This window comes from Perognathus longimembris, chromosome 9, assembly GCF_023159225.1.
Source record: "Perognathus longimembris pacificus isolate PPM17 chromosome 9, ASM2315922v1, whole genome shotgun sequence".
Taxonomy (NCBI): Eukaryota; Metazoa; Chordata; class Mammalia; order Rodentia; family Heteromyidae; genus Perognathus; species Perognathus longimembris.
Genome location: NC_063169.1, coordinates 48,779,023 through 48,797,053, shown reverse-complemented (window position 1 = coordinate 48,797,053; position 18,031 = coordinate 48,779,023). Strand labels below are relative to the sequence as shown.

At 40.2% G+C, this 18,031-nt stretch overlaps 1 protein-coding gene, 1 long non-coding RNA gene and 1 pseudogene across 2 annotated transcripts in view; 2 read left to right on the top strand and 1 right to left on the bottom strand.

Moving 5' to 3' along the window:
- Arhgap18 (Rho GTPase activating protein 18) overlaps positions 1-18,031 on the top strand; it is a 129,330-nt gene that overhangs the window by 41,431 nt on the left and 69,868 nt on the right. The gene's annotated exons all lie outside the window — the stretch shown is intronic.
- Positions 1,811-1,898, bottom strand: LOC125357807 (annotated as a pseudogene).
- Positions 6,455-6,989, top strand: LOC125357281. Its single transcript, XR_007212108.1, has 2 exons — positions 6,455-6,805; positions 6,858-6,989. It is a non-coding gene; the product is annotated as an uncharacterized LOC125357281 (long non-coding RNA).

Sequence of the window (18,031 nt, the reverse complement as noted above, 5' to 3'; positions counted from 1 at the left end):
TGCCTTTCCAAGGGCATCTGCAGTTCAGAAGGAGGAGGAGGGTAGTGTAGGAGCACTGTTGTCACGGTTGTTGACTCCCTCTTTTCCTTCTCTCTAGCTTTTACTTTCTATTGTTAATTAATTAAATTTTTTTTCAAATTTTTATTATCAAACTGATGTACAGAGAGGTTACAGTTTCATACGTTAGGCATTGGATACATTTCTTGTACTGTTTGTTACCTTGTCCCTCATGCTAATTAGTTTATTATAAAATAGTGTTTCATGTTGCCCGGACTGGCCTCAAAATCATTAGGTAACCCAGGCTGGCTTTGAACTGATCATTCTTCTGCTTCAGCTTACTGAGCACAACAGACCAATCATGAGCCAGCTGTGGCCATTTTTAGTTCCTTTTATTAATGCACATGTCTTTCCTTCCCTCTGATGAAAAAGGCACCACTGGTGCTTCCTCTCCCTGCTTTTCCATTGTTCCAACATCCTTCTAACTTTGTGTTCCACTTCTTTTGTTCAGGCATATTTCTGAATGCCCAGTTAGTAACCTGCCTCTTTTTTTGGCCTAGAGCCCAGGCAGACATTATCAGCCTCCTGCCCTTGGCCTGGAGCCTGCTGGGAACCACTGAGGTTCTTGTCAGTTTCTCTTTGCTCTCCATGTGTCTATTGCCTTCTGCTTGGCAGAGTCTGTCCTGAGAATAAGCCAGTGTTTCAGTAGACACTCTGGATTTCAATAAATGTTCCCTCAATGAGTTCATTGCTCATGTGGAAGAGAACCCTTTTTGTGAGGAGACTCTTCCTTGAGTACCTTTGACTTGAAGGGAAAAATGTGTGTGTGTGTGTGTGTGTGTGTGTGTGTGTGTGTGTGTGTGTGTGTGTACTAGATTGATGAATGCTTCAATATTGGACATTTTAAGTTGCTTAATGTTTTAAGTTACTTGATTGTTTTATGCAACAATTATTTAAGTTAGAAGGAACTTTTGTTTTTTCAGTCAAATACGGGCTATACCACAGTATCAAACTATGTCATTGTTCTGAAAATGTCACCATATTGAAAATATTGACCAACAATGTGCAAAGATGGAGTTTTGCTATTCTCTGAGGACTCATTCTCCGTTTTGAAGAATATTGTAAACTTTCTCCACTTCCCAGATTGGGAAAAGTGTTTTTAACTTTTTTTTTAATCTGAAAACAAGGAGTAAAAATGAGTTTTGAAACTATCATGATTTTTAAGTACTTCAAAAGTTTATCAGAACTGATTAGTTTTTCTCTTACATGTGAGAGTTCAAATTGATTTTTTTTTTTTGGTAATTCCTACATTTTTATTGCCATCAATCAGTTGTACAAGGAGTGTGTCATGTGTCATTCTGATATATCTGTAGATCCATAGACGGTACTTTGGTCATACTAACCTCCTCTGTTCTGTTATCTCTCTTTCCCTCCCCCCCACAAACCTCCACATTCACTGCTCCTTTTTCACATGTGCAGAAAGTATTTGGGCTGTGTTCTGCTCCATCTTCTGCCCTCTTTTCCTGATGGTATACTCCTTTCAGACAAGATATGTTCCACCTTCCTAGCATTTGCTTTTGTTGTACTTTGTAATAATTATTCAACGGCATTTTACCCTGATATTTCACACATGTATATGCCACACTTCAATCAGACTGGCCCCCTCTTCTGCTCTTGCTTCCCCTAGGCTCACTAACTCCCTGCTATTTAAGAGTATTCAGTGAGTTTCACTTCACCATCTTTATTCACTTTGCATTGGGTTTTGGTATTGCTCATATGCATTCTCTTTTTCTTCCCCTTTAATGAGCTTTTCAAACATTGCTTTGTGTTTTGCCAGGCTCAGAGGTTACTTCCATTCTTGTCAAGGGGAGCACTTACCCTTCTTTCCATTCATTCAAACCTGAATTTATTTTTTTCCACCAAGGGATATTTGTAGGTGAATGAGATATTTGACTTCGCATATTAAAAACCGTTTCATCTTGGATTTAAAGGAGGAAGTATTTAGCAGTGGCAAAGAACAGGAAATAGGCTTGTATGAGGTACTGGAGAATGGAATGGTGTTTCCTATCCATAGAAGATAGATGGCCTCACTTGTGGGTGAGATAGACACTTATCATTTGATTATGTACCTGGCAGTGTTATTTATAACTACCATTTGTGTTTAATCTGTCTATCTGTACATGGGTCTGTTCAGTCAGTGTAAACCCATTGTAATAAGATGACTTAGTAGACAATTAGCTGGAGAAGTAAGGAAGCAGGCCTTGAAGTCAGGCTGGGGGCCTGAGAGGAGCCTGTGGGAACAAAGGGCATCTGATAAGAAATATTTGGATTGTTGTAATGATGGGCTTGGGCTTGTCATTATTTTGACCACCCCATCTGCACACCTATTTTGAGATGAGGACTCTACTTTCTGAGCTGTCTTTAGAGACATAGCTCTCCTTCCACTTAGAACAAATGCAGAGACTTGTTCCTTCAGGCATTGGTGGTAGAAGCAGCTTCTGTCCTTTTCTGTAGAGATGCTCTGGGATGTCCTAGAAGATGCTTCCAGAGTGATGGACCTTGAAGCTTTCTCAATACACTTTTAATAAAATATTCTTCTGCTTGGTCAGCGTTAACCTCTGTTATTTGAAGTTAGACATTCTGATAGAAATGAGTACGCATCCCAGGGTACTTAACTATGAACTGAAAAATTGCATGTGTTTAATGTACATAATCTGAACTCATGTTTCACTAGAACATTGAAAGGAGGTGGCACGATTGGTGCCCAGTTCCCAGGTGAAAAACGTTATGATTTCAGAGTGGATCACAATGTAGTCAGATCCCATAGGCCACAAACAAGTCAGGATGTGAGTCAAGCTTTTCTGTCAGACTTCTTATGCTTTGCTGTCCCTTCCAAGAAGAATAGTTGGAATATTAACTGTATTTATTCTGTGCTACTTAATTAAGAAGTACTTTTTTTTTCTGAAAACACAGTTGATTAAAAAGATTTGCTTGTTCCTTAACAAATTCAAATTTGGAATTCAAGGTAGGGTTTTCTGACCCTTGGTCAACTTAGCTTTGGCATGTTTGATGCTGACTTAAAGTCTGAAAATGGATCCCAAAGCCAAACAGAAAGAAGAAAAGGCGAGAGGAAAGGAACTTATCAGAGCAAATGGCCATGAGTTTGCTTGTCACCTCATTAAATTTATACAATGACTAGTATTTGCCTGGAATATCTACAGACTAAACCTAGCTCCCTCCCCACTCCCAACCCCTACTCTTGACCTTCATTAAGACTGCTTCAAGGTCATCTTCTCAGAGGTGTGTTCTCTTTTTACAATAGCTCCACCTCATTCTCATAGCCATGTAATTTATTTCCAAAACACTTCTCACCACCTGACAAGTTATAAATCTTTGGTTTACTTCTTGTCTCCCTGTCACTCTAAGCTATGTAGAAGCAGTGACTTTGTTTAGTCCGCCATAGAATCCTTAGCATTTCGACTGTCTCGGATATGCTTAGTAGTAGATGTTCAGTAAATCATTGGGGATAAATGGAGGAATGTGAGGACACCAAGGCTCTGAGAATTCCAAACAAGATTTCATGGAAAATGATGAAATCATGATTGAAATTCTCCTCTGTATAACAGCCGTGGCACCCTTTGTGCTCTCTTCTTCACTACCATTCTTCAGCAGGAGAAAAATTGCTATACTTTGCATAACATAGGTAAGAGACATCTCTTGCGGTTTTTCAGTTGGAAAAAAAACCAACCCAATTGGCCTGTGCAACTTCAATATTTTAAAAACATGGGAAAATGCCCAATCTCTTGAATGCAGGTGACCCAAACGAATGCCACTATTTACTGATGAGGGAACAGAATCTACCTACTGGGACAGTCTCTTAGCCTGTCCTCTGATGCTCTGATTGGTTCATTTGCTTCTTGACTAAGGTACCTCTGTTTCAAACAGAACTCACTTAACCCGTTGGTGATGGGTTTGAAATAGTGATTTTAATGCCTTCATACAAATGCAGTCATGTAGAGACTGTAACTTAGCTATCCATAGGGATGCGCAGGTAGCACTGGTAGGGTCTGGTGAGGACTGGGGCAAAATGTGAAGTATTTTTCATGTTCAGAGAGGCCAACCCGTAATACTTGCTACCGCTTAAATATGTTACCAGAGGAAAAGATGGCAAGCTAATTGTAAAATAGTTAAAACAGTCTTCAGGCCAAACAAAACACTTCTGCCTGCCAGGTCTTTCCTGTGAGTTCCTAGTTTTGTGACTGTTGACAGGGAATGCATTCATTCATAGCTCTTTTGTTGTTTCACCCCAGTAATTTCAATAAGTTGGGGATATGTTAGGGGCATATGAAGTATTATCATTGTGGTTAATTGTTCTTTGCACTAGCCCAAGGATCAGTGGGTTGGGCTGTCAAAGTTCATAAAGGGAAAATAATGCCCAATCAAAGGGTATTTATGGCTGGTGTTTAGGACTCTGGAGATAAGGCTAACCATAATGTGTTTTCTCTGCCCTAATCCCATCTGTCTGAATGGGGGTACTTGGTTATGCCCTTGCCAGCGCCTCACTGGGAATCAAAGGCCTCTGAGGAGGGTTGGCTGGGCTGGTAACCACCTGGGTGTTGCTGGGCAAATTGCCTAGTTTTTCTACTTGGTCATTTTCGTGCTTGAATAATTAAGGGCTGCACTTTGAGATGTAGGTGACAATAGATAGAGAGGATTTTGTGCAGGACTTGAACCGATACTATCTCTTCATCTCTTTAAAACAAAGCCTATTGCCCGAGAAAAAACAGGGATTATATCACCTGTGTTTGTCACTTAGACATTTTTTGAGCCCATTCATAATCACAGCTTCAAAGCTATTTTACTGTATTTCATTTTGCTGATCCTGGAGCTAGAACTCAAGGCCTGGGTGCTGTCCCTGAGTCTCTTTGTGCTCAAGGCTAGCATCTATCACTTGAGCCACAGTGCAATTTCCAGCTTTTTAAAGTAGTTTATTGGAGATAAGAGTCTCATGGACTTTCCTACCTCAGCTGGCTTTGAACCACTATCCTCAGATTTCAGCCTCCTGAGTAGTTTGTATTACAGTCATGAGCAAGCACTGATGCTCATTAAATCATTTTGTAAAGGCTAAAATCCTGGTTTTTGCCATTGTGGCTGGTATTGCATGCTGGCTGAACTGGCCATGATGATTTATTTCTTGGAGTCTTGGTTTCCTCACCTGTGATATGAAAATAATCAGGTTGTGATCAATGTTCTTGGCCAATTATCTAATGTCCCCTTTTTATAATGGAGCACCTGGGTGGTATAAATAATAAAAACGGAATTTAATTAACATTTACATTTGAAATGCAGCATGAGAAATCTCCTTTCCCAGCAGATTTTAGACCTTTAAATTTCTTATTAGGAATTGAGATGTGTTGGAATTAAAATCTGGCAGAGTTCATTAGTGTGATTCCTCATTCATACATTTACTTCTAACCCAGTATGCCTCTCTGGTTTTTGTTTCGGTGTTTTTATCTTTTTTTTTTTTTTTTTTTGAGACAGAGTCTCATGGTGTAGTCTAGGCAGGCCTCAAAGTCTCCATTCTCTTGCTTGCTTCAGCCTCCAAAGCCCTGGGATTACAGATGTGTTCTGCCATACCTGCTGTGTATGTGAATAATAATGCCAGTTACAGAGACAAATGAATCTTGTAGGTCTCTAGAGGATAATGAAGCAGCTGAAGTTGCATATGTGGCTGGACACACTTGGCCGTGAGTCCTTGGCAAGGATGCTGAAAGAAGGGTAGCACGTGGGGATTTGGTGTCGCTCATAGTAGATGGTCTGACGGCAACTTTGCTGCAGAGGGAATTATTTGCCACAGGAGAAGATGCTGTAGTCATTTCCCCCAGCTGATGTGAAGGACGTCTGCCTGGGCAGAACAAAAGCACCTCTCCACAGCTACAATGGCGCATAATTTAAAGCAAGAGGCTGCAATAGACAAATTGCACCCACTTCAGAAGGAGAGGGCGAATGGACACTGTGTGCTTGTTCCCAGGAGCGCAGAAGTAGGCACTGTGCCCTGATGGGCACTCACACTGAGCTGCCATCCTCACTGAAAGAGCAGCCTGTTCCTGTGTGTGGGCTTTCATCTTTCTGCCATATCTGTATTCATGTGCATCAGCCCCCACATAAAAGAGCACAGCTTGGTATTTCTGCCTTTGCTTCTGTGACCTGCAGTCAAACCATTTGAAAATATATTTTAAGGCTTTTACGAGGAATAGTAATTAAGCACAGTGGTTTCTAATCATTTGGCACTTGGCAAGGAACATTCAGAGGTTCTTATGCCTCGGGGAGCAGCAGCTTGCTTGAGCCTTGGGAGGGACTCTGAGCTGCAAGGGCCTGTGTGTGTGTGTGTGTGTGTGTGTGTGTGTGTGTGTGTGTGTGTGTGTGTGTGTGTGTGTGTGTGTGTGTGTGTATGGTAGCAACACCAAGTCACTAGGACAGTCACCTGAGAAACAGGACACAGATGACCCGGAAGTGGACTTGAGCTCTGAACAGCTAGCTGCTGAGTTTTGAACAGAACTTCAGGAAAGTTGTGCGCTCTGGTGAGTTGGTGGGCTGAGAAGACTGGGTAGGCTGAGGGTGGCGGTGGAATGGAATGGAACATTCCTCCTGTTATCTTGGAGGGAGGGTTTGGAGTAGAAAGGAATCCTGCCTTTGCTGCCAACTTGGATCATAGACTCTCAAACTGGGAATTGTGTTGGAAGAGAATCTTGTTACTGAGGTTCTCATTATCCAGCTGAAGAGATGAGACAAGTGTGGGGTGGGAGGGGTCAGTGGGGGTGTGTGGTGTGTATGGGGTGGGTGTGTGTGGGGGGAGCGAGGAGTGACTTCCCTGAGGCCAGGTGGCCCCTGGTGAGCCCAGACTACAATCTGCCACCTTTACCCCTTCCTGGTTTGATCACCTCTAGCTCAGTAAGCAAGGAGTGGCCCTCTAAAGGTTTTTAACTTAAATTTTAAAAAATGGTTCATATTTCTTAATTAAATCATAGTCAAAGGCAGAAAAGTAGGAAGAATAAACAAAGTATCATTATTTTTATATGCATCATTACATATGTTAAGGTTGTTAAAAATTATCAAGCAATGGACACTGGTGGTTCATGCTTGGTGCTGGTGGATCATGCTTGTAATCCTAGCTTACTCAGGAGGATTTGAGGATTGTAATCCAAAGCTAGCCTGGATAGGAAACTATGAGATTCTTATCTCTAATTTACCAGCAAAACCATAAGTGAATACGTGACTCAAGTGGTAGAGTGCTAGCCTTCAGCAAAGCGCTAAGGGGCAGAGGGGCATGCCCGTTCATAGGTAAAACCATTTGTATTTCTATTTAAAATAATACTTTTATTTTCTTGTTTCCTGCTGTCAAGTTGTTTCGCTACCATTACTGATTATTAAATGTTAAAACTATTTTACTGGAGTTTGAAATCCGAGCCTTGAACTTGCCAGATAAGTGTTATATCACTTGTGTTATAGCCCCAGCCTTTCCTTCCTTCCTTCCTTCCTTCCTTCCTTCCTTCCTTCCTTCCTTCCTTCCTTCCTTCCTTCCTTCCTTCCTTCCTTCTTTCCTTCTCTCACCTCCCTCCCTCCCTCCCTCCCTCCTTCCCTCCCTCCTTTCCTTCCTTTCTTCCCTCCCTTCCTTCCTTTCTTCTCCCTCCCTCCCTCCCTCCCTCCCTCCCTCCCTCCCTCCCTTCCTCCCCTTCCTCCCTTCCCCCCTTCCTCCCTTCCTCCCTTCCTCCCTTCCTCCCTTCCTTCCTTCCTTCCTTCCTTGGCTTTAGTTATTTTTCAGGAAGACTCTTGCATTTTTTGGTACCGGCCAACCTAGATTGTGATCCTCTTGTTTATGTCTCCCTCATAATTAGGATCACAGTTGCATTTATTATGCCCTGTGGGACCTCAAAGCCTCACCCTGAACCTTAATCCCCCCTAACCCTGTCTCCTCTGCTTCCTAAATAGTTGGGGTTATGGCTTGAGCTACCATGCACAGCTAGTGGAAGCTTTATCATAGATTCAATAATCTTCTCATCTTTTTTTCCTGGTTCAGTTTTCACTTAATGTATTTATCAAGTCCATTTGTTTATCTTTATTTACATGTGTTTACATTATCTTTTTTGATGATTCTTTATTTCAATTTCATACAGACAACTGCCTTCATACCACTCAGATTTCTTTATCCTAAATACATTTGTTTCCTGTAGGTAGTAAACTCTTTTCAGTCTGTATGCTAATAATTCCAAAATTAACCTCAATTCAGTAACTCTTTCTTGAGTCCCTGGTCTCGATTTCCAAGTGCTGAGAGCAGTTAGGCTTCCTCTAACTTGTGACCTACAGATCTCCAGGAAATATTGCTAGAAATATAGATTTGGATTTAGCAAGTTTGAGATAGAGCCTGAAATGAATTGTACCCACCTTTCAGCCTGGCTGCTGGCCTGTAGGAGTGAAGCAAACTTCTGGTGGACCTCTGAAAGTTCAGGAACTGAGGCTGCTAAAATAAGCTTACACCAAGAGACTGATGCTATACCAGAAAAACTTACATGGGAAAGATAATCTCCCCAAAGCCCAGGAAGATGTAGAGGCCAACATGCTGTCTTCATGGGCTAGAGGGAACTGGAGGCTGCAAGCTAGTTAACTAGGAGCAAATGATTTTTGAGAGGAGATGAATGGGCATGAAAAACAGGTAGTAGCTTGAGATCTGCATGTATTAGATGATAGGCATGTGTTACTACTCCTAGCATTTTAGCACTCATGTTTTCTGTGACTTAACCTTTGGAATCTTCTGGAAGCTCCAGATAGGGGAGTTCCAAAGAAAGATTCTTCTTGCTCTGCTGGAGGGAAAAGGAGAAGGATATAGTGGGTGTGGGAGAAAGTCAGAGACAATTTGCCTCTTCTTTATTTCAAAGCATTTGGTATTCCAAGCACCTTGCTTTTCTGAGCCTCAAAGGTTCCATAACCACACCAAGTTACAAGCCCAAAGTGATGTCATCCTTGTCTCTGTCAAACCTGCGCTTCATTCTTTATTCCTTTCTTGTCTAAGAACAAAGTCTGAGTCTTCATTTTCCTTCTTCCTCTTTATTAGTCACTAAGCATTTTGAGCCAACTTGGGAAAAGCTGCTTGAATTTGGCCTTCCCCTTTTGTGTCTGTCTACCAAGGCCCAAGGGACTTATTCACGTGGGACCTAATTCCAGAGCATCTGTGCCCCAGAGGGCCCCAGTACCTGTGCTTCTTAGAATTGTCTTCCAGAATTCTAATTTGATGGTGACATTTGCTACTCCAAAAGCCTGGCACTGTTGAGTTGCTCGTTTTATAGTTTTTCAGTAGACTAGTTAGGTCTAGCAAACTTGGTTCTAGCCATTTCCCCCCCTAAGTAGCTCCCTGGCCGCACTTGTGACTTCAGTTTTGTGAATCTCCCTGCCCCCCGCCCCCCTCCTGTGCCTTGCTGCCCCCTACCCAGTTCTCCAAATCCACTGGTTGTCCTGCCTGGCTTTCCTGTCTCACAGGATCAATCTTTTGCGAAGCCTTCAATATTGCTAGAACTTGTGATTTTTGTCATCTGGGCTCCCCAGAGACAGGCTACTTAGAACAATGTGTTGGAGTTTGTTGTCTTCTGGATTCCACACCTACTCCATTTGAAATGTATCTGCAATTGTATTGTTCAGCAAAGGGAGTGAAGCAGGTTTTCACTAAATATTTGTTGACTCAATGATTCAGTCAGAAACCAAACATTCTGTGGACAAACGGCATTAACTTTTGCATGTTAGCAGCAGGAGAGAATGGTGACAGCTGTATTGGACTATTTTAGAAGAATCTACCTCCTACTTCATTCATTCCTCAGCCACTTGGTCACTATGGAAGTCACCCATTTTCATTTGCAATTGAAAGCTTGAATTTCTTTCTTGGTTGAACTTAGCATCTGATGCTTTCACCCACAGGTTGGCACTCTACCACCTGAGCCATGTCTGTAGCCTCAACAATTGAGAACGTAGAATGTGTTCTTCCAGACTGAATTGTGACAAAAGTGTAAGGTGTACATAGAATTTTGAGGCCTTAAAATGCATGAGGGATTTTTATATTGATTACATGGTATAATGATAATAACTTGGGTATACTGAGTTAAAGTATATCGACATCCATGTCTACATGTTTCTCTTTACTTTTTTAACACAATGAGTAACACAATGAGTAACACAATAAGTAAATGACATGTTTGCTTGCTTTTTTAGTTCTCATGGGTAGCACTGTTCTAAGTTGACCTCTTTCTTTTGTACTTATGTTTAAAACAACTATGATAGATTTACTCTACCCCTTAGTGGTGCTAAGATTCTGTCAAGCATTACCACTTAGCTCTGTTTCCATTCTTTGGAGCTATTGATTGAAAAATACATTTTCAGATGTGACACTACTAGGAATCTCCGTTCTTTAAGTCATGTTTTTGAGATAATTTTCTGCATTACTATATTTCATATGCAGATGCTACCAAGAAATGTAAAACTCACATGTATGTATATACATACATATATATACACATACATATGTATTCTCTTTATATGTATATATGTATATGCATATATGTGCATATATACACATAAACACACATGTATGTGTATATACGTGCATATGTATGTGCACATATGTATACACACATATATATGGTGTGTGTGTGTATGTGTGTGTGTGTGTGTGTGTGTGTGTGTGTGAGTGATTTGGGAAATGAAGCCAAGTATTAGCAAATCACACCTTTAATCTCAGCACCTAGGAGGCAAAGGCAGGAGATCATTGAGTTTGAAGCCAGCCTGTGCTTTATAAACAGACTCGTCTAACTTTAAAAAAACCAAAAAACAGGAAGAAGAAAGTGAGAAATTTTATTGTAAGATTTCCAATCCACATCTTCAACCTTGCTGTCCGCATTCTCACTTCTACTGGCACAGAATTCAGTTACATTGTTTACTGTTATTAATACCTTCTGTTTAGTCCATTTTTCAATGCTTAATACCCAAGAATTCTATCCCTATCAATTGTTTTGTTTCACAGCTTAAACTAGAGTTGCCTAAAGCATTTATAAAAATTCTGTAATCAAGTATTCCTTCTCTAGTATACCTTGAACTGATCTTGAAATAACTAATAGATCAAAAACAACCTTGTAATGGTTGAGAAGTAGGTAGGGGACTGTCTGTGACACCTTAGCTTCTCCTTTGAAAAATGGAGTACTGAGGTAAATTGGCAGGCTGAATTAAGGCTTTATGGGGGGAAGTCAATGTTAACAGATTGGATTTCTATGATTTTCAGAATAGCGGGAAACCTGAGGTACTGTCCTTTCTCTAAAGGATGAATATATCTGTCATGTTCACACAAAGAACGGTAGAGCTGGAGATAGGCCAACTTCTTTTATCTCCAAGTAGAGTCTTCTTTCCAAGACTACCCTATGATAATAACATAAAGAAATAGCCTGGCTTGGACCATTGGTATGGGCTAAGAAGGATGGCATGGCGACACTTCAGGTGTAAGAACCTATGGGAGATAAAATATGGGGATATATGTATATATATATATGTATATATATGTGTGTATGTATGTGTGTGTATATATATGTATATATATATATTTTTTTTTCTTTTTACATAGAGCAATTGCCCCAAGTGAGGATTAGGTAGATGCATAGGAGGTAGCTAATAAATTTCTCCTCTCTCCTGTGCACTCCATACTTATTGCAATGTGCTGATTAGGGTTTAAAATGGCCCAATGAATTATGCAAAATCTGTTTCTGCAGGAGGGGCTGTCTTGCAGCCTAATGCTGCACAGATGGAAAGATCCTCTTTTAATCATTGTTCTCACAATACTTGGATGCTTTTTTGAGGAATAAGCACTCCGAAGTGGAAGTGAATGGCCTTCAACAGTAAATGAATTCCTTCTGCAGAGAGGAACTGAAATGTATTTGTGATGCAGATGGTGGCCCTGTGTTTGAATGCATCCTTGTCATTTGAGATTCATACTTAGAAGCAAAATGTCTCTTGGAATACTTGAGTTTTAGACGATTTCACTGAAGGAATTACTTCTGCCAGTCTGTCCCCAAAATATATTATTATTATTACTACTATTATTATTATTTTCAAAAATGGTAGCAATGAGTGTTTTTTAAATGCCAGTTCACTCCAATCAAGAAAACATGCAAATTACCTCTCTCTCTCTGATCCTTAGTTACTGCTGAAGAGATGGAATTAGTTAGCATCCTCTTACTTTTATTAGCATAATATTAATGCAAATGATCGGCAAAAGGCTTTTTTGAAAAAAAAACAGAGCCATGGAAAGCAATTAATAACTGTGCTCATTTCCTCAATAAGGAAGAAAAAATATGTATGATTAGATCTCTCACTTTGTTATCTGTGCCAAGGACCTCCTGCCTGAGTCTCCACAGGTACCTGGTTCAAAAATCAATGTCAGCTTAGAACTTTCCCTTGCAGAGCAAGAGCCAGTCTGCAAAAGGCTCAAAGGAAACATTTCAAAAGCAAGATAATCTGCTGTTGTGTGTAGATAGTTTTGATTCTGATAGCTATAAGAATATGTACTACATTTGGATGCTCACTTGGGAAGCAGTGGCCGGAGGATCGTGAGTTTGAGGCCAGCCTAGGCTAAGTAATAACACTATCTTGAGAAGAAGAAAAAAGGAGGGAGAGGGGGAGAGTGGAGAGAAGAGGGGAGGAGAAAAAGAAAATAAGTGTTTATGAAACACTTTTTAAACAATTCTTAAAGGAGCAAAAAAGTAAAAGAGGTCATCTTCCTTGGCCAACTCAAGGAGTTCAAACAAATCCAGCAAAGAGGTTAATAAGAAGAGGACCCTGACTATGTCTTTATTTGCTCAATAGAAACAGGATTAAATTAAAGGGAAGTGAAGTTGAATCAAACAACAGGAAGACACAGTGGGCTCTGAAGATAGCGTTATAAATTTAGACCAAGGTATAGCAAGAGACTGGAATTTCCCTTCTTGCACCCTCTTAGTGCTGCATTCTTGTCTATGTCCTGACATTTTGTTATCACCTGTGTTTGGCTGGCCGTGAGCCCTGTAACACCTGGTACCTTCTAGCTCATCCCTGAACAGAACACACACTGCCCATCATTGTTCTTTTTCTCCATGCTTTAGCTCCTCTATTATTTTTTAAAAAAATTTATTGACAAGGTGATGTACAGAGGGGGTACAGTTACATAATAAGGTAGTGAGTATATTTCTTGTCATATTTGTTACACCCTCCCTCATTTTTCTTTCCCTTCCCTAGTTCAGGTAAGCATATATACAATATCCAGTATACCAAAATCATCTACAGTAACCATGTGGGGCAGGCCAAAGGAAATTCACCTAGAACATTAAATGTATTAACAACAACAAAGTCCTCCTGTGTCCTTCCCTTGGAGTTCTTTTTGCTTATCCTCATCTTGTATAATCATATGTACATAGCTGTTGAGCTTTTGTGATCCTCTGATAGGTCTATCCTAGACCTTTTTATGTTTGTTGAGTAGTTGTTTGGTTTTAGATATATAATGTAAAGTTGCTGACCCAAACATGTGGAAATACCATTTGAAAAGAAGTTTGTTATTTTGCAGACCTGGTCTCTACTGTTCTCCCCTGGCACCCCCCCCCCCCGCCCCCAACAATCATATATCAAGGAGACCATGACCCTTTGTTCTCTGTGTTCTAGGCTTGTCTCGCTCAACATTATTTGTTCAAGATCTGACCATTTCCCTGCAAATACCATTATTTTTTATCATTTCTAATTGCTATGTAATATTCCATTGCGTATAGGTACCACATTTTTGGGATCCATTCATCTGTAGTGGGGCATCTGGGTTGTTTCCATATTTTGTCTATTGTGAATTGTGCAGTGATAAACATGGATGTGCAGATGTCTTTATGGGATTCTGGGACTTGTTGTTCAGGATAGATGCCTAGGAGTGGTATGGCTGGGTCATAGGGTATGTCTATGCTAAGTTTTTTGAGGAACCTCCATACTGTTCTCCAAAGTGGTTGTACTAGTTTGCATTCCACCAACAGTGGAGAAGGGTTCCTCTTTCCCCCGCATTCCCTCCAGCATTTGTTGTTGCCTGAGTTAAGAGTATAGACCATTCTAACTGAGGTGAGGTGGTATCTCAGGGTTGTTTTTATTTGCATTTCCTTTCCTGCCAGGGATGTTGAACATTTCCTCATATGTTTCTTTGCCATTTTTATTTCTTCTCCTGTGAAGTCTCTCTTTAGCTCCTTTGCCCATTTAATAATTAGTTTACTGGGTTTGGAGGGGGTTAGTTTCTTGAGTTCTCTGTAGATGACAGATATTAGGCCTTTGTCTGTTGCTGTCTTAGCTCCTCTATTAGAACCCAGAGTTAGACCAGAGGAGAGAGAGCCCCAGGGCTGCTTTGGACTCCCCCATCAACATATATATCATCTTGCAACTTGTGGAGAGCCATTATTTGTTGAATGAATGTCTGAATCATGGCTTAGTGATCTGTTTATCTGTTTATTAACAAGCAAGAGTCCAGGTTCTGAAGTATGGCTCCATTGAAATATGAAAATACTAGATTTTATCCTAATTTGGCTATACTTTCAAGTATTCCCTTTAGTACTTAAATTGGAAAATGTAAGGACTAGGTTGTATGGCTCAGTAGGCTAGCCTTTATTTAGCATGTAGAAGATGCTGGCTTCAACCTTTAGCACTAAACAAATAGATAAGAAAATAATTCTCCCTCATCTCTCCCAACTCAGATGAAAGGGATGACATTGGTCAAGATGCATTGTACTGGTAAACTGACATGTTGAATTAAAAGGCCTCTGTACAACGACTTGAATGTAATTAAAAATAAGCATCTTGTTTGCTTACAAAGTTTATTTAGTTTTACAACTTTTATTTTAAGTTATACCTACAATTCAAAAAATAAAACTGGGCCTGGGATGTAGCTCAGTGGCAAAGTGCTTGTCTAGCAAGTGCAATGGCCTGAATCTGATCCCTAGTATCAACAAAGAAAAAAAGGAAAAAAAATACAGTTCAAAAATAATTGCAACCTTCCTATTATCATTTATAAAGATCAGTAGGTGAAACTTTGTATCCATAAAACAATTGGATTAAATAGGGAACACTTACCAGTTCTCAAAATCCTAAGGGTTTGTTTTTTTTTCCTAATTTCTTTTAAAGGCAATAGGCAAAGTTCTAAGTCTTGGATCTTTACCTTAGAGTATATGACAACTTTGATCTTTCTGTAGACACATCCTGGCAAGAGAGAAAAGGAAGTTCAATCTTTGATGCCATTTCCTATGCTGGCTCCTGTGCCTGTGGTACGCACTGCACAGATGTTGACTTGTGCCCTGGAAGCCATTGCATGCTCCTCATCCTTTCATCTCCTCCTTTCAGAACTTACTCAGACTGTTCTGGTCTCTGGAGGCTCTGTTCTCTGTTCAATAGCATATTGATTAATATCTTCTGAAGTCATGACTTTCTGAGACAACAGTGCTTTCTTGTACCTCTCTTTCTGGGTGAGCAGAGACCATGGCTACCACAGCTGGCTGAGATATGAGGTCCTAGTTGTACAGAATCTGGGGCACAGTCAGGTTGATCTAACAGGCAGTGTTTGGGGGAGAAACTGAGATTAGTCAACCTAGATTCTTTCTTTCTAGGGACTGAGCAGAGAAGAGAATGAAGCACAGAAAAATGAGGAAAGCTGAAGATAGTATAAGGCAGGTAGAAAGAGATGCCTTTGAGCTGGATGCTGTAGGGTGACACTTTGTAGCATGCCAACACAGTCTCAGGTATGGTTAGAGAAGAATTGTGAGGAGCACAAGCTGCTTTTGGATTTCCCACATGGAATGCTATTGTCAGAAATGATGCTATAACTGTCCTATGTATGAAACTGTAACCCCTCTGTACATCGCTCTGAAAATAAAGAAATAAAAAATACAAAAACCAACAAACAAACAAAAACCCCAGATGCTATATTACGCCTTAGTGCTCCTGCTTTTCCTGTCCCTTGTTAAAAGAACCGCAGCAAGAGTATATAAAACTGGAGGTGAGTCACAGTAGTACAGGAGTTTCTTAAGAGGATTTGGATGGGAATTAAATTAGGACAGGTTCATCAACTTCCAATTTAGTGAAGGATTTATGCCTAGGTTGTCTCAATGTACTAAGTAAGAACTGTGCTATATGATGTAGCAATCAATGCTTAGGACAAAATAACTGATATTTAAATTCTTTCTCTTGCCATCGTCATTTTCTTGCCTGGTAGGTTTAAGTTTCAAGTCCCTGCCTGCTGAACAAAGTCAAGTGGCTTTTAATGGAAACATCTTTGGTTTAGTTTTGTTTGGGAATGTTAAACTTTCGTTTTGTCTTTTAAATGTTAAAGGCCCTCCCTCACCTCCAGACTTGTATTTTACAATTGGAATTTTTTCTTTTTAAATTTTATTTATTTGTTTACTTATTTGCCAGTCCTGTTGTTTGAATGCAGGGCCTGCACACTGTTCCCGAGCTTCTTTTGCTCAAGGCTAGCACTCTACCACTTGGGACCACAGCACCACTTCTGCCTTTTTCTTTTTATGTGGTACTGAGGAATCAAACCCAGGGCTTCATGCATGCTAGGCAAGCACTCTACCACTAAGCCACATTCTCAGCCCTTTGCATTTCTTTTGACTATTGTATTCACACCTGTCTAGTGTTGACTCATCACAGGATGAAACATACTATGTAAAGATGATCTTGTTAAACCAAAATTCTTGAGCTTGTGGGATCTGGGAAAATAAAAGGATTTTATTTATTGAGCTATTTAAGAGATACTGGCCACAAAAGACCTGATCTGGTATAAGATCTTACAACATTGAGCAGCAAGGCTAGGGGACAGTTGAAAAAGCATCCACTGGCCCTACACTGAACCTTCGCTGGCTCTGGACAACTCAGGCAGGATGATGTGAAGAGTGAAAGCTTTTGGACAAGAATTCAGTTCATACAAAGTTCTTGCTGCCTTCAGATTGGCTGGGTTGTAAGCAGGATATTAGTGGCACAGAAAGTGTCCTGATGAACTTGAGGTGAAGTTTTAACATGGATTCAGGAATATGATATAAAATGGTCCCTTGTCAGTTGCAGCTGCTAATTGATTATCTTGCCTCATTGCTCCTCTGTTCTATCCTCTAGCTCCTTTTAATTAATTGCAGGACATCTCAGATTTTTTCTCTCATCAATCTCATTTAAAAAGGAAAAATTGTCTTGTAATATTCATATAATCTACTTTGGGATAGCTACTGCCAAAGACGTTTATTTAGTGTGAAATGTGGAAGAATTGCTTCTGAGGTTGACTCCATGTTTTGATTGGCTAGATTCTATTTCTCTCCCTACTCCTTTAATTTTCTTCCTAGAGATTACTTTGAGCATCTGATTTAATAAAATACTTCCAAGTCTTATATCTTTATTGGTGGAATATTTTTGTACTTGGGTGGTCATTTGCAATTTCTCATATATAAATCAGTAGTCAGCACCCAGAATGAAATTCACACCCAACATCTAAATATATTTGCCAGATCTGATATTAGAGTATATTGCTAAGCCTTGAAAGAGTTTGCACCTTGGCATAAATTCATCTGTTTTGTATTAATCCAAGGAGTTTTTGGCAAATTGCAATGTCAAAGTTCAGAACCAATGAGGACTTTGCGGTAATGAGTTTGAGAATGTCTTGGGAGGTATTAATGAATCATCATTTTACCTCTGAAAACACACTGAGAATCCTGATATGTTCTTCAGAAAGGAAAGAGAACTGCAACTTTGAAAGGGAAGAGGCAAAAGAGAAACCATCAAGATTTTCCAAGTGGAATAAAAAATAGATAAAATACTGGCTGTCATTTTGGATGCTGGCAACTCCCTTGCAGGACACATGGGTGCATTGAAACAAGAACTACATACTAGACAATTCTAAGGAAGCTTGTCTAGAGGAGCAGCAAGTAAGCTGCCTGTGGAGAACAGACCCAGGGAGAGGGAGGGATTCCAG